At 36.3% G+C, this 16,217-nt stretch overlaps 1 protein-coding gene and 1 long non-coding RNA gene across 2 annotated transcripts in view; one reads left to right on the forward strand and one right to left on the reverse strand.

Annotated features, from left to right (window-relative positions):
• The window catches only part of LOC148943700 (uncharacterized), a 296,754-nt gene that overhangs the window by 233,979 nt on the left and 46,558 nt on the right, over window positions 1-16,217 (forward strand). The gene's annotated exons all lie outside the window — the stretch shown is intronic.
• LOC148943706 (uncharacterized) overlaps window positions 1-16,217 on the reverse strand; it is a 29,525-nt gene that overhangs the window by 8,154 nt on the left and 5,154 nt on the right. Inside the window, exon 2 of the long non-coding RNA XR_016142944.1 lies at window positions 3,069-3,280. This is a non-coding gene — a long non-coding RNA (uncharacterized LOC148943706). The remainder of the gene's footprint in view (window positions 1-3,068; window positions 3,281-16,217) is intronic.

A 16,217-nucleotide genomic window follows, 5' to 3' on the forward strand; every position in this document is an offset into this window, starting at 1 on the left:
ACTCAGATTCAGTCAATGCATTTAAGAAAAAGATTGACAATCATTATAGTGATAAAGCATTTGATTATTTAAATTTTTGTAGATAGAGGCACAAGCCTGTTTTCGCAACATATTATTATTATTATAGGGACCTGGCATTTGTCTCCTTTTTTGTCAAAAAAAGGAGAAATACGCCATAAAATGTAATAGTTTTGAATTCGCTCAGAATACTTGAATTTAATCTATACGACCGAAAAGACCATAAAAAGTTGGTTTAGTATATTTTCCCTTTATCCCCATTAGCCTCATCCTTCAGAGCGACCACAGCCCACAAACTTTTGCCCTTTTTAGGCTCTCCTGAAAAGTTACAAAAACGGCATATATCACACTTTTAATTGTCACAGCCGATTTGGGCTAACACAGGGCACATGCAGGACCTTCTGCTTTCCAACGGGAGAAGGTCAAGTGAGGGTATGGGGGTGGGTCTAATGGATGGAAGACAATTTTGAGCTTTCTCGAACTTCGTGTATAATTCAATCTTTGTTCACAGTTTCATAACGTAGTGGTTCATTGCCCCACTTTTTTTTTATTTCGCTAACATGTTGTAAAGCAATGTCAAGAAAGAACTAGAGAGATTATTTTTATTGGGGGGGGGGGGAAGGTAGTTAATGAAGTGAAACATTAAAAATAAGATGTGATGATAAAATAAACCATTATAAGCTTTCCTGATATAAGCCAGGGAAATTTGACTGGTAGTCCATAAACTTGGTTTATTCAAAAAGATCACAGTAATCAAGACATATCCAAGGTTAATCCTTGAGCAGATACAAAGAAATCTTAATACTTTTCTCAAAGTGTCTTAAAAAAAAAAAAAAAAAAAAAAAAAAAAAAAAAAAAAAAAAAAAAAAAAACCCTATAAACATGTTTAATATAAATGCTACAAAAAATGACTACATCATCAGAAATTTAAATTTAAATCAGTTTTATGAATAAAATTACAACCGCTTCAAATTTACAAAATGCGAAATGCTAGTTTTGTAATAACTTTTTACCAAAGCTTTTGATAATTTTTTACAATAATATTCGACGGAGTTTGAAAATTTAGATGATTCGCTTTTATAAAAACATGAGGCAGTGAAAATGACATAAAAAAAAAACAACCTTAACACCATCACTACTAGAAAGTTAATCTCCGTCCATTCCATTTATTTCATTTCTTTTTTGCTTTCACCCACATCCTGGTCATGCCCATTCCTAATTTACAAAATAAGCATAGTGACCAGACAAAATTTAACATATGCAAACATAGCAAAAACTGCTCAACAACAATAATAGCGTTAGGCTTAGGGTTTTCACAGAATATGTTTCTATATGCGTTACAAGGCTAAAAATTTTAGTTCATTCCAACTTTTGTTCCGTCCCAAGACTCGAAATTTTTTTTAACTTGCCATGAAAGACACAGTCTTTAAAAAATGTACAAACATATACAAAAAAGTATTGATGTGTTTATTTTTGAAAATGTTTGTTGTTGCTGTTGGAATCATGGCTCTATTAAATGCAACATAACAAGTTAATCCAATTATTCATGTCTTTTTCTTTAGTTTTAAGAACAAAACGCCTTATTAACTTAGATTTGTGCAAACGTAAGGAAATTCCCAAAGAATAGGGTTAAGCATCCCAAAATTCACAAATTATTTCATAAATAATAAATATTATTTCAGAAACCAATTTGACTAACTTAATATGTACTTAATGGTTCTAAACGTTTACCCCCCCCCCCCCTCGGCAAAAATTCTCTAACGTGGAAAATACTCCATTTTTGTTGAAGACCGTCATATAAATTTCTGCAGTTTTTGGCAATAGCGGGTGCCAAATTTAAAAAAAAGAAGAAAAAATGTAGGCGAACAATCAGCAAAATTAAGCTAAAACATATGGCACCAAAAGTTTAAAAGGGTTTAGCTATCCTTTGAAAGGATAGTTGTCTTTGGGAACCAACAAATTCTTATTGTTTAAGTGTTTACGGACGAAAGCGTTGTCAAATTCTACGAGTTAATTTTTATTATCTTCTAAGCGTGAAACTACTACAAATAACGATTAATAAATAAATGAAACCCTAAACGAACAGAAATTACAATAGATAACCTAGTCAAACTCAAAACAAGCAAAATTAAAAAGAGTAGGGCTGACAACCCCCATGACTTCTGAAGACCAAAACATAATTTGCACTTTACAAAAAAAAAAAAAATAATAACCATGGATTGTCAGTTTATTATACATATTCTGATACTTATTCCTTAGTCTTAATACTTCTTTATTTATTAAAGTCAAAAAAGTGAAAATATTTAATCTGTATTTTGTTTTCAGTATAGTGCAAATTATGTTCTGGTCTTGAGAAGACATAGTGGTTGTTAACCCTACTCCTTTTAAATTTTGCTCGTTTTGAGCTTGACTTGGTTATTTATTGTATTTTCTGTTCGTGTTGGGTTTCATTTATTTATTGATGGTGATTGATGGTGATGGTATTGATGGTGGTGAACAAACTTGTTTTGTCGAAAAGCTTTTAAAATTAATTTCTGTTCATTTTTTATTGACATAGTCTTTTTCACGAAAAAAATCTTTTGTTTTATTTCTATTAGACTATCAGTTTCTATTTTTTGTTATACTCCATGGGAGGGGGGGGGGGGTGCGAGGGATAAACGCCGGCCACCGTACTTAGTAACATGTTCCGAATTCAAAGACACTTTTTTCGTCGGCAGGTAATATGAACAATGCAATAAAACTAGCCGTCAACTTCTTTGTAGTTAACTTCTTTGTTAACTCCATATCAAAATGGAGTCAATCAAACGAGATCTGCTACAGAGTGGTTATGCTAGCAGAAGCAATTACACAAGAATATATAGGGATGAGGAAGGGAGGAGGATAGTTACTTTCGGTACCCCCTCCCCTCTAGAGGCGAAGAATCCCTCCCCTCTATAAGCGAAGGACCCCCCCCCCTTTCTGTGTAGGGACTTGTGCAAACATAACCAACTGGATAAGCTAGTCACATTTCATTATGAACAACCACCATAAAAATCTGCAATAAATCCAACCTGTTCACTAAATATTTGTTGATACGTCAATGGACTTGGTTGCAAGGTGGACGGAGGTGAGGATAAGCAAGCCACACCAGTGATATTTGAATTTTGGCGTGATAATGGGGCAGATGGTGATGTTAAACCGAATTGGGGCAAAGAAGAACTTCCGCCAGTTGACTGGACCACGAGTGGCTGTACTGGGTTGCTCTGCCGTCGCTCTATTACGACTGAAAAAAAAAATTCATTCAAAACTAGAATGGACAATCTGAGCTTAAGTATGTATCCAGCAACACTTCAATGACCATATTGCCGGGGCCAAAACCAACACGCATTTCTGACACCCCCACCCCAAAACCAGTTGACCTATTTTGCTCCAAAGAGTACCCTAATGATCTTTATACAATAGGTGCAATTGAAGAGGCATATTTATCTCATTAGAGGAAGCAAAGATAACCTAAAATTTGAAAAAAAAAGCTCAACACAATACTACTTTATTTTATCTTTTTTACGTATACTAAAATAGAGCCGAATTATTCAACTACCGGTTTTATTATTTATTTTTTAATCCATCCGAATTCGTCACGTAATATTTCTTGTCAACTTATAAACATAAGAGATACACCCATTGTTTTCGGACACGAAGACATGTTAACCAACTATATCCATAACACCCACAAACTGCTCGTTTTTACGTAATATCAATTGCTAGCTTATTTCTGAAGCAAACCAAGGCTTGGCTGCACCACATACTTGCACCTCTATTGCATAGAACATTGTACCTCCTTGCTGCCTCAAGTTATCATAACGTGAAAGCGCACTGTTACACAGTACTCACAGACTTCCTGCACCCCCTTCATACCGCTACAACGGCCATTTTTTATTTCTTTCTCGCCAATTTATCTATTTTTCTCGTCTTTTAGCTTTTTTTTATTGTCATTACTGTATTTTGATTGTTTTCCCTCTTGTGTTCCAGTGTTCAAATCTGACAACAGAAACTTACAATCCCCAGCCTTATTTCGTCTACTTTACTAAAAATATATATTTCAACAAAACTTGTGTTACACTTCCATCATCAAGCGAGTAATATTCCCCTTGTGGTTATAATAATTACGATATTATTATTAGTGTAGTTTTACCCGCTATGACTCGGCTATATAAACTCTAAAACCATTATCAGTCTCAAAAACAGTTTACTCTTTCGCTAGCTTTGGTTCCATTTCTAACCTAAAAGTGAACTGCCGCTTCAATCAAAGGGGCATAGCATAGATTTTTCTTAGGGGTAAAGCTCAAACAAAGGAGATGTTTGAAGCAAATGCAAAACTTAAAGATAAAATTTTATTGCGAAAACAAATTTATGGGAATCGCTAAAGTTAGGTCGAAGATACGGTGGGATCGAAATGAAAACCGAACCGTTGGAATCGCCATTCTCAAAAACCCTCTCGAACAGGAAAGCTACAGCCCCCTCCCACCTTGAACAACAATGAAAATAATTTTTTGCACGAACAGCACTGATGTATCCTCTTGTTTTTCTTCACCGCTAGTGGGGCACTGGAATTTACTTATAAAAAAAACAAATGTTTTCCGGTGGAAGTAAAGAGCAAAGTTGAAAATTGAAACGAACAAAAATCATTGCTTCCCAGTTTATGCAACATATGTCGGCAAAAACACCTCAAATAAACATATTCATAATATATTTCTAGAATTCTGAAAATCTGGCGTTGTGCTAAACCACTACTACTACTACTACTAACAACTCACCGCAGTACCAAGCCTCCAGAGGACAACAAAGCTACGTACGCTCCTCCTCCATCCTAATCTATTCAAAGCCTCCCTTTTACACTTTCCCAAGAAGTTCCCGTGTCTTTTAAATCTTTCCTTTCGACATCCTCCCACCCCAACTGAAGACGACATGCTTTTCGTTTAGCCTTCAACGGTTGGCCAATAAGGCCAATCTTTGGCACTCTTTCATCCTTCAACCGCAGAACGTGCCCTAGCCATCTCAACCTTTCTGTCATTATAGCTCAAGAAAGCGGACTTAACCACACTTTTCGTAAAGCCTACTGTTTGAAATACGTTCAGTCAGTACGTTGTACTAAAACGAAGCAAAGAAAAAACAGAATATTCTCTAAGGTACAGAAAGTTTCTTAAGTAGCTTACACAAAATAAAATACCAATTTATAAGCCTCTCAAAGTTCGTTCCCAGGCCTTGATATCGATTATTTTCAGTATATGATACAAATCCTCAAAACAACTCAAGCCCGTTCAGTTTTCAGAAGAGCGTTAGTTTTTCATCTACAAACTTAAGGGAATATCACAAGTCTAATTATTTGAGCTACTTTTACAGATATGTGTTGCATTATAGAATAAACTGTGAAGCAATCATTTTTGTTCGTTTTAATTTTTAGATTTGCTCTGTATTTCCACCAGATAACATTAATTTTTAAGAAATTGATTTTTATGTTTTTTAAATATACAAAATAAACTTCACGAAAAGATCTTTGTCTAACTTCGTGATGAAACTAAATAAGTCAACTCGAGTTTATGCTATTCTGAGTTTAACATGAAAACATATGTTTAGAATTGGATATTAACTATAAAACCAGTAAGCTTTTTTTCAGTGAATTTTAATCTCTGAGAAGCGTGTTAGATTTCGCAATATCTGGCAAGGGATTACAGACCTGAATAAATTTATAACTGAATTATTACTCAGGATTCCAACAAGTGCAAGATAATCCTACGGCAATTATTGTCAAATTATTTTGATTGATTAGTTAGTTATTATCGCAAATTTCACTAAGAAGCGAGCAGAAGAGGGGAGGTAACCTGTGGCAAGCGTCTTAGTACCTGCCGGGACCGTGTCTCCCTTAAACTACGGGGAATAGATAGCAGGAGCCTACGCTTCCCTCGCTTATTTATGCATCTATGCATCTTGTTATTTTTCCCACCGATACCGACTTAGACTGAAATCGGACATTTCTTTTGGAATAAGGTGCGGCAATGAGTGGGGAATTTTTGTATAATACGGTGCTTAATTACGTAGCCCGTTCAATGCAGACAGAAATTAAATCCGACTCGTTGATACGATCTTGCGTGCAGTTTTTCGAGAAGGAGGCTATCCTGGAAGCGAAGAGATTTTATTTGAGTTGGCTGCTTCCGAAGAACGTTGCGTAAAGCATGTGAAAGAAGAAGACAGTGTGGTAGACATTGGGAAAATGCTGCAAAGATTTGCTAAAGACCGCAAGAGCCTACCTAAGTTCGTAATTTATGATCCTGGGGAAGTTCCAGCTTCGTCAGAATTAGTTGGTATTTATGCTATAAGCAAAATTAATGAAATGTGCAAAAAGTTGAAAAAGCGGTTATACATATGCAGTAGCTACCCGTTCCTGTAGACTACAGTCCCGTCGAGAAATCGGGTAAGGTTACCCTTCTTAACTCATTCGAGGTGAAGAATCCCCCAAAAACCCTTAGTACCGCTGAGGCTAGAAAGTCTGTTATAGATTCGGGTTGTAATACTATTCCTGATAAGTCTGCTATTGAGATTCGAAGGGGCATATCGGATTTCAAAGTTCTTGTGGACATTAAACCATGAGCAGAGAAAATAGCCAGTTCGTTCAAAGCCAATGGTCGAAACATAGCTGTCAGTGTTAGATCTAAGCAATTCTTAGGTATCATCAAGCAAGCCCCCGGAATTCGAAAGTGAGCTACATTCAGCCGTTCCCAACTGCACCAAGACTGAAAAATGTGGCGAATCCCACACATTTAAACTGTTCTCGTCACAAGCTGATCTAGATAATGCATTATCAAACCCAGTTAAGATCGGGTATGAGGTGCACCGGATTGAACTCTTCTATTCCGTTCCAAAAAGATGCTGCAATTGTCATCAATCCGATGGATATTTGGCGACAGATTGTAGCAACGCTGAGGTTTGTTCCCACTGAGGTCAAAAAGGTCACAGATCCTGGCGTGAATCGCCATGCAGTAATGAATATTGTTGCATCTCCTGTAAGTCGAAAAAGCACAATTGCTACTCGTATCGATGTCCCGAAAATCGTAAACTGATGCTGGAAAAGCTGCGCGGTAATAACTTCACTAAACATGGCTAGTTATACCGATTTATCTGTCATATCTTGGAACTTTAATGGTGGAGTGAGCCAAAAGCTCCCACCTATTGAGACCCTCGTCCAGAATAACAGAGTGGTGTGTCTGCAAAAACATTTCCTTTCGACAGAGCGACTTTCTTTGTTGAACGTTCAGAATACGGCGTCAACTTCCATTTCAAGTGCAATCCGACGTAACTCTTGAGGCCGTCCAAGCGGTGGCCTACTATACTTAGTCGGTTTCAGGTTAAAACCATTGAACTCGGTGATCGTTTTATTGCAGCTGTCATCAGTGATTTAGCAATACCTACCGACTATTATGGTGTTATGGTATATTATGGTATACCTACCGACTAATTATGGTGATCAAACATCTGACGCTCTTTTTTCCTTTGCTTGTTGTAAATTGTTCAAGTGCGCTAAGAAGATACTTAGGTCATACCCGAGATGCCTGATCATCGCAGGCTTCAATTGTGATATTAAAAGTATGAATTGCCCACGTTGTGAATTCATTAGAGATGTGCTACCCTCTACGTTCTCGGTACTAAGAAAAGATAAAGACTTTACGTTTATTTCTAAGGCTAGTTCGACATCTAACCTGAATCACATGCTGTTTTCGGGAAGTTTTTTTTCCACCCTGTAACCGTGCTTGATGACCATGGTACCTGTGATGATCATCTTTCTGTATGTTTTTCTGTCCCACTGACCCGCAAACGGGACAACTCAACCAAAAATAAATGGCATCAGCGGAAAATGTGGAAGAAAATGAATGTGCCATTGTTTCAAGCCACGTGTGACCATGTCTTAAGTAAGATAAAAGTTCCATTTCATCTTCTTCAAACTAATATGGGTTTGAGTAGTAGTGAGCTACGACTAAAAATTAACACCTATTGTGGGGAAATTATTCATGCTTAAGTGTGCTGATAAAGCGGCAATCCCCGTGAAAAAAGTTAGAAGCAATACTGAAAAGTACGGCTGGTCGAACAACACTTCTCTCGTAAATGTCTGCTCAAGTGCTAATGCCGGCAACCTGTTGACCCTGTGCCGTTCCATTGCCAGTTTAGAATGTAATTTTGATGAGCTTGCAACCTGCTATGATAACATAGGTCTATCTATTAATGCTGCTAAGTCGCAAGTGCTATTTTTTAATTGGCATGATTCTTTAGGTCTAGAAAGCATAGGACTAGGTTTTTCAGACATTGTCTCTAAATCAGAGCTAGTTTACCTTGGTTTACCGATTAGGTCTTCCCTTAGGAATACAAGAAAGCTCCTTACTAAGTTTGCCGAGACAAAATACAAGCAGCATATGCTAGTATTGTTCATTCGCAAGTTAGCCTTCAACGTAAGCTACTGGCTAAGTTGTAAAATAGTATCGCCCTTCCGAATATACTGTATCTAGCGCCTTTTTGAGACGTTTCGACCAATGTTGATAAGAAATCTCTGCACAAATCTTACGTTAAGTTTGCGAAGTACTTTCTATAAATCCCTAGATGGCTAAGAAACGGTCACATGATTCGACGTTACGGTGTTATGGAGCCCCTCCTTGCAAAGAACTCCCAGTTCGGATGTTTATCAAACCGGCCATCTTCACACCCCTAGAAAATGACTATTTTGATTTTGTTGTTATGTTTATGTTATATGTTCATAGTTCGTTCTTTTTCTTTCTATTCTTTCTTTATTTTCATAATACTCCATCGCATTTTGTTGTTTAACTGTATGATGGGAAATAATTATTCATTCATTATACTAGGGCATTAAATATAGGCTTTACTTTTCCCCTTTCTTGAACTCCCCACCCCCCTAGTTTTGAATTTTATCACTTAGGGAGCCCAATGGGTATATTACCACAGGTATTTTTTGGAAGTTGCGCATAAAAAAAAGTCACTGAAAATTAAATTCATATTATTGTGAAGAATACAAGATTAAAACAAGAGAATCGTCAACATTTCTAAGGAGGGGCAGCCCCCCCCCCTCTGCCTTAAAAATAACGGTCCTGAGTATCACGTCAAAACCAGGGACGAATTCACACACGCCTTGACGGGACAGGAGGGAGTAAACCACAAATTAAAAAAAAATCACTTGGTTACCAATTTTGACGCCCCTGCGACGTTCCAGTGACACACTGATGCTCGAGAAAAAACAATAACAAAAAAACATCAGCGTTTTGAGCTTGCATTTTTTTTTCTCCAAAAATGTTTTTTTTAGTTTAGAATCATGAAAAACCATGCAGGTATGATCAAACGTCTTTAAATAAGCCATTCAAGATGTCTCTACGATCATGCACCAGCCTGCTAGCGCTGGCGAAAATGGAAAAACACCAAGAAAAAAGGTGAAACATCACTGGTACTCAAATAAAAAAGAATTTAACTTGTTTTTTTTTTAAGATGGGGGGCTCAAAACCTCCAAATTATGAGTTTACAGCCATGGTGATTCCAATGGTACATTTTTCATTTCGATATGTCAACATTTTTCAGGCGGTTTCAACATTGAAGTGGCGCCCTGAGAGCATTGAGCATTAGGGTGTGAAAGAGGTATTGATAATGGGGTGAACGCAAGTATGGAGATGAATTATTAATCTAGAATCGAAGTTCTTAATAACAACATTATTAACATTATTAGAGGAGGAGGAAACGAGGGAGGATAAAGGCAGTCACTGAAAGTTACTTTCACCTCCCAAAGCCAGGAGTGGCAGAGGATAAAGCAACAAAGTCTTGTGTCAATGTCTTGCGACTGGTAACCCCCTCCCCCCCCCATGAAGGTATACCTAACTGCGGAGGGCCTTGCATACGGGACCTGTACTCCAAACTGCCAACAACAGAAGTTCCTCAACTCTCGACCAATTCTTGCTTACTAACGAAGTAATGCGTGAAACCCTACTTTGGCTCAAATGGGAGAGTAGTGGTAAGCAGTGAGGGCAGTATTATCCACCGGTTTCGGGGACACAGGTATAGATAGTCTTTGGAACTCTCTTATTACTTCCAGTACCATTTTAGGACACTTTTTCCCCATAGGTAAAAATGTCAGTTATTTCAACCCCAAAAATTAGTGCACCCCCCTCAGGAGAAAATTGTCACTACAGAGCAGTTTTAATTTTTTAATCCCCCCAATAGATGTATGGATCAGCAAGTACACTCCTATGGAGTGGATACATTGTTTGGGGACACTGTATATTTTATTTATATGTTTCAATATCTAATCTCCCTCTCAATAGTTTTAATTCCTCAAAGAAAATCCTGACCGTGTCACTTTTTTCGCCATGTTTTTTGACATCTTCTTAATTAAAGTATAAAAAAATGCGTACTCATATATCCAGAACAAAAAAAATATTTGATGGAGCGTAGGCTCGTAATAAAAATAATGACTTTTCATAAAAGAAAAAAAACAAACAAAAACAACACAACAAAAAAAACCCTCAAACATAAATAACCAGAACTGTAAAAAAAAAGAAAAAAAAGTTATTGCGCAACATCTGACCATCAATAGTGAACAATTCAGCAATAGCTTAGGGCTTTGCCACATTTTCACCGTGCCTCTACCTGAATCTACATTTTGGATCTATTATTGCATATCACAGGTGCACCCAGAACAACTACTGGGGCGGGGGCATATAATGATAATCCATGGCGGATGGGGTTGAAACAACAAAAGGTTGAACTTAACACAACTTCTCATTTATTAAAGGAAAAACCCTGGGAGAGTAGTCCATTATTCCCCCTCTTCTTATGCAGGTATGATGTAAGCAATGAGAGTACATAAAACGTGATTGAATTAAACAGAAAAGTGTTACAGCAACCGCGATTTAACAACAAAAGAAGCAATTTAACGTCACAGCTTTTAATTTTTTAAAAGTCGGGTTCCGTTAGGATTGTCCCTCTACCCCCCTCTTTATGTGCAGGTATGATGCAAAAGATGCGAGCACATAAAACAAGCACAGAAGGGGCTAAGAGGATTTTCTATCTCTCCCAAGTATCGTCTCAGAGCCCGCTAAGGACGATCATGTGAAGAACTATTTGTCTGACCATTGAACTATTGACAGACAGAACTATTGATATAAAACAGTCTAGAGCAATGGCAGAGTGCATGCCTCGGGCAAACCCATTAATCCATCACCTCTGAGAGAGACCACTTGTCAAAAAACCAATAATATATATATATATATATATATATATATATATATATATATATATATATATATATATATATATATATATATATATATATATATATATATATATATATATATATATATATATATATATATATATATATATATATATATATATATATATATATATATATATATATATATATATATATATATATATATATATATATATATATATATATATATATATATATATATATATATATAATATATATATATATATATATATATATATATATATATATATATATATATATATATATATATATATATATATATATATATATATATATATATAGTCAAAAACAACTACATATGCTGAACCAACCATCAAAGGAGTATGTGCAAAATCTGAGTAGACAATGAAAACATAGTTACTTTTCTAATATTTTGCGTTTTCGGTGGATATTCGCATTCACTAGCCGGTCTTGTTAACCGGCTTCGCTTGCTATTGGATATGCGCGACCTATACTTCTTGTTGCTGTTTAGACCATGTTTGTTGCCAATAGCCTCCTTACACCCAGAAGCACCAATTCATAGAAATTAGGGAGGGGAGAATTTCAAAATCTCGGGCAGGGGGAGGCCAGTTTTCCCCCCATAAAAATACCAAAAGAAGTTACTTTTCAACGAAAACACGAAAAAGGGAATTTCTTCAATTTATAGAGGAGGGGAAAATGCACGCTTCCCAAATGATGCCACTGTTCAAACCTAACTAACTTTTTGCTCAAATGGTTTACTAGCTAGAGCCCTTGGGCCTCAAAAAGCAGCCGAAGGAACTTTTGCTTCAGTTTTTTTCTGTCAAGCGAGGGTTCACCAACTTTCAGAAATCCCGTAGCCTAAACCAGGTGGTGTGCGCCAAGTATAGCGAAAGAGTGCCAAGCGTGGCGTAACTGTCTCAAGCGTTGTGAGGATAGTACCAAGCGTAACGGAACTGTGCAAAACAGATGGCGCTCCAAGATGTACACCAGTTGGCGCGGATTGAGCGAACCCTCATAGTTAAGGCCTTTATAACCGGACGTGATTGTATGCTAAATCCGTATAAACCAAGGCCCTTAGGCGTAAAGCCCTTATATTTTAAGGCAAACATATTTCGCATTGCCTATAGCGTACTTGGACTATTTTTGTATAGATCCCCTATATTTTAAGCTCGATAAACTTAGCATATATCCCTTTACGTATCCCTGTCAGATTCACAGAGTTCTTAAAACACACATTAATTGATAAATGCCCATATAAAAGGAGACAAAATAAAAATAACCAAAAATATAATGAAGTAAAAATCGGTCACTGCAGGGTCCAGGGCTGACCAAAAAATTCAACCAAAGGAAGCTGCTGTCTTAACTTTGAAAACAAAAGTTAGGTCAAACAGTAAGGAATATATGTTATTTTCCACAACTACACTGCCAAGGCTGATTATCTGAGAGGACATTAAAACTATTTGTGTTTATAATGGATGAAATAGGAAGATTTTTTGAGGTATCGAATCCCCTTCAAAACAATTTAATTTGACGGTCAATAGCATAGGATAATATGTCGGTATTAATATGCAAAAAGGTTAGCCGAATAAAATAAATGTAAGTAGTTTTGCCAAAGAGACAAGAAAAAACTATCCTTATATTCACCGCTCAAAGCTCGGTCCCTGAGACTGAGTCCTTAAATAGATTATTCCGAAATAGCTGAAAGAAATTATGCAAATTAACAAATGTAAATTTGTTAATAAAAATTTTAGTTTTGTGCTAAAGAGATTATTACGAAACGAAATCTTGCCTACATGTCTGACGAGAATACATGCACATAACCCATCAGTCATCAATTATAAGAAAGGCATTTCCCCATTCTTTAGCTACCAATTAATTTCCACAATAAATGTGCCGTCAAATCTACAAAATACTTCGGAAAACGATTTTCATTTTTACATAACTAGTCAGGGACATCAAGCCATACATACATCAGGCCACAACAACGTTTACAGAACCTTTAATAATGCCACACGAAACTACTGGCCCAACCGTCAGTGACATATTTATTTTCCTTTCGACACCTGGGTCCCTGTGCATTAATAGCCCCCCTCCTCCGTCAATGCCTTTGCTTAAGGCAATGTCGTGACTTAAAGAATTGCGCTAACTCGTTCATTACAAACTTTTTTAGTTCGTGTGGCTAAACTATCTTGATTGGACGGTCTTGCCATAACTTGCAGAGATCCGAATAAACGACAGAAAACAAAAAGCCGACAACTTTCCCAGAAATCTTAGAGAAACTACTTAACTTCTCCCGTTTTGTGCCGGATATAAGAATATTCAGATTTAGTAAAAATTTCATCATTAGAAAGTGTTTAATTTATTTTTCAATTAAACGGAGCAGAATTTTCTTTTTAAAGTTGAGGAAAGGGGAGTCCCTAAAAACATTATATTACACCTGCTAGATACACATTAAAATCAGCTCAGACGAAATATCATTTAAGCAGTTTTGACCGCTTAGGGAGTTCCCTGTGGTGCTACCCACTTTGATTAAAAACCTTGCCAACACAGGGACATTATATATGTTGTAGGTACATTGAATAAACAGCATTTTGCTTATCAATTAGAAAAAAAAACTCAATATTTCTTAATTTTAAACTAGCCTCTCGTTAGCATTTCGAACTGTTGACACATTTAAGACCCCCTATCAATTTTTACCAAATTTTAAGGAAATGTTATTTGAGTAATTTTGCAGTGGGAGTTCGTTGTGGAACTGGAAAAATTTGTTAATGGGCCCTTTGTCTTTGAGACGGTTAGCTGAGGCTCCCAAAATGATTTTTAAGGTATCGGCATGTCTTAAAACAAAGTCATATCTTGTGAAGTTATTCCTCAAGACCACATTTATAATCTGAGTCCAGTCGGTTTCCGATCATAACAAGAGCGCATGCCCTGTTTTGTCTCAGGGCTGGGACATCGAGTTGAAACTTTCATAAAGTTTTTTTTTTAGGGGGGAGCTAAGGAGACTTATGATCTTACGTTTGGTGGAAGGAGGCATAAAATGGTATACCCTGGCCCTCCAAGAACCGGATTTGCAGCGATTTTTATTTATGTCTGTCATCCTTTAGGCTATTTAATTAGTTTATAATAATGCATTTATATCTGCCTATTAGTTAAAATGTTATAATTCGCTACTGTTAGCAATCCATTCTAACAATATTTATAACGGCCAGAAGTCATTAAGTCTTAATAGCAGTCCCATGCTTTCATTATCTTTTTGACCACCTCTAAAGAAGAATTTCAGGGTCTAATATGCAGAATCGGAAACGTTTCTTTTATTAAACCTATTCCAGCCAGACACATCTATTTTTTTTTTGGGGGGGGGGGCACTTGCTCCTAGTTTTTGAAAAATAAGCTTTTAGTTATTTTCACTGAAAAACTGAGAAAAAAAATACTCCACTTCATTTTGAAAAAATACATTTTATCCCCTCCCTACATTTTCATCAATTGACACAACTGAACCCAGCCAAGACTTTTTTGTCCCAGAGGATTTAAGTAGAAGACAAGTAAAAGGTAAAATTAAGTCAGTTTATTTTCAGGGTTCAAGAGGTTGAAAACCCCAGTTTCTTTTATTAAGCTTCCCCCAGTCCAGATGTTTAGCCATGCAGAAGGAGTTAATCTAAAGATAAGTAAGGATAAAAATAAGTCGATATATTTTTAATTCAGTTAGACAAGGTAGACAATCATTCGTGGTTATTTTACTATTATGTACAATTATTTTACGTACAATTATTTTATGTACAACTATTTTACTATTATGTACGTGGTTATTTTACTATTATGTACAATTATTTTACGTACAATTATTTTATGTACAACTATTTTACTATTATGTACGTGGTTATTTTACTGTTATGTACAATTATTTTATGTACAACTATTTTACTATTATGTACGTGGTTATTTTACTGTTATGTACAATTATTTTACGTACAATTATTTTATGTACAACTATTTTACTATTATGTACGTGGTTATTTTACTGTTATGTACGTGGTTATGTACAATCATACGTGGGTATTTCTGATTATTTTACGGCAAGGAATTAGAAAAGGCTGTTTCCTTTCTTATATAGTACCAAGAAAACGAGATTCGCTCGGTGAATAGACAGTTTTTTTTTTATCTCTTTCGCGAAAAAAAAAAAAATTAATTTCATATTACTTTGTTCGGCAAACCATTTTGCATATTTATACCAACAAACCATTCTATACTATCGACAATCAAATTAAATTGTGACGTGTTTCTTAAAGTATTTAGCAAAGACACTCATCTTAAGCAAAATTTATTATAACTATTCAAAGTAGGCCTACTTGTGACGTCATTCGTGTGAAAAATATATTTCTAAAATTAAGACCCTAAATGGATTTTTTAAAGTCGTGACTTTTTTCACACCTAAAAATGGGGATCCGGCCATAACCCCCCCCCCCCGCGGCTGGTTGGTCTCCAATCACTCTCGACTTATAAAAAAAGGGCTAAAACTCACAATTTCTGACGTAACGAGCACCCTCTGAAATTTCTGCGACCAAGAGGTGGAGGCGGGGATGAGAAAGGGACAGTCCCCGTTAATTTTTTTCGGGGAGGGGCACAACGAGGGGCTAATAACTGACCATCGCAGGTGTCCCTTCTTTCATGCCTCCGGCATGCCTCCGTTCCTCCGAGACACCCGGCCTCGTTGCTTGTTCAAAAATTAGGGATTTTTTTAAACTTAACAGGGAATTCGCACTAGAAGCTGGCAACACTGATTCTCGCCGTTGTTTGAAATTATTCTGATGTAATTTTGCTGATATGGAGGGCCCAGATCAAGAGGAACCAAATTTTAGGTAAGCCAAGCATAGTTATAGAGTTAGGGCAAGTGATATTTTTTTTTCGTGTGGGGGTGGGGGGTCCA

The sequence above is a fragment of the Artemia sp. Qi Xiang Cuo genome, chromosome 15 (assembly GCF_049724085.1).
Source record: "Artemia sp. Qi Xiang Cuo chromosome 15, ASM4972408v1, whole genome shotgun sequence".
NCBI lineage: Eukaryota > Metazoa > Arthropoda > Branchiopoda > Anostraca > Artemiidae > Artemia > Artemia sp. Qi Xiang Cuo.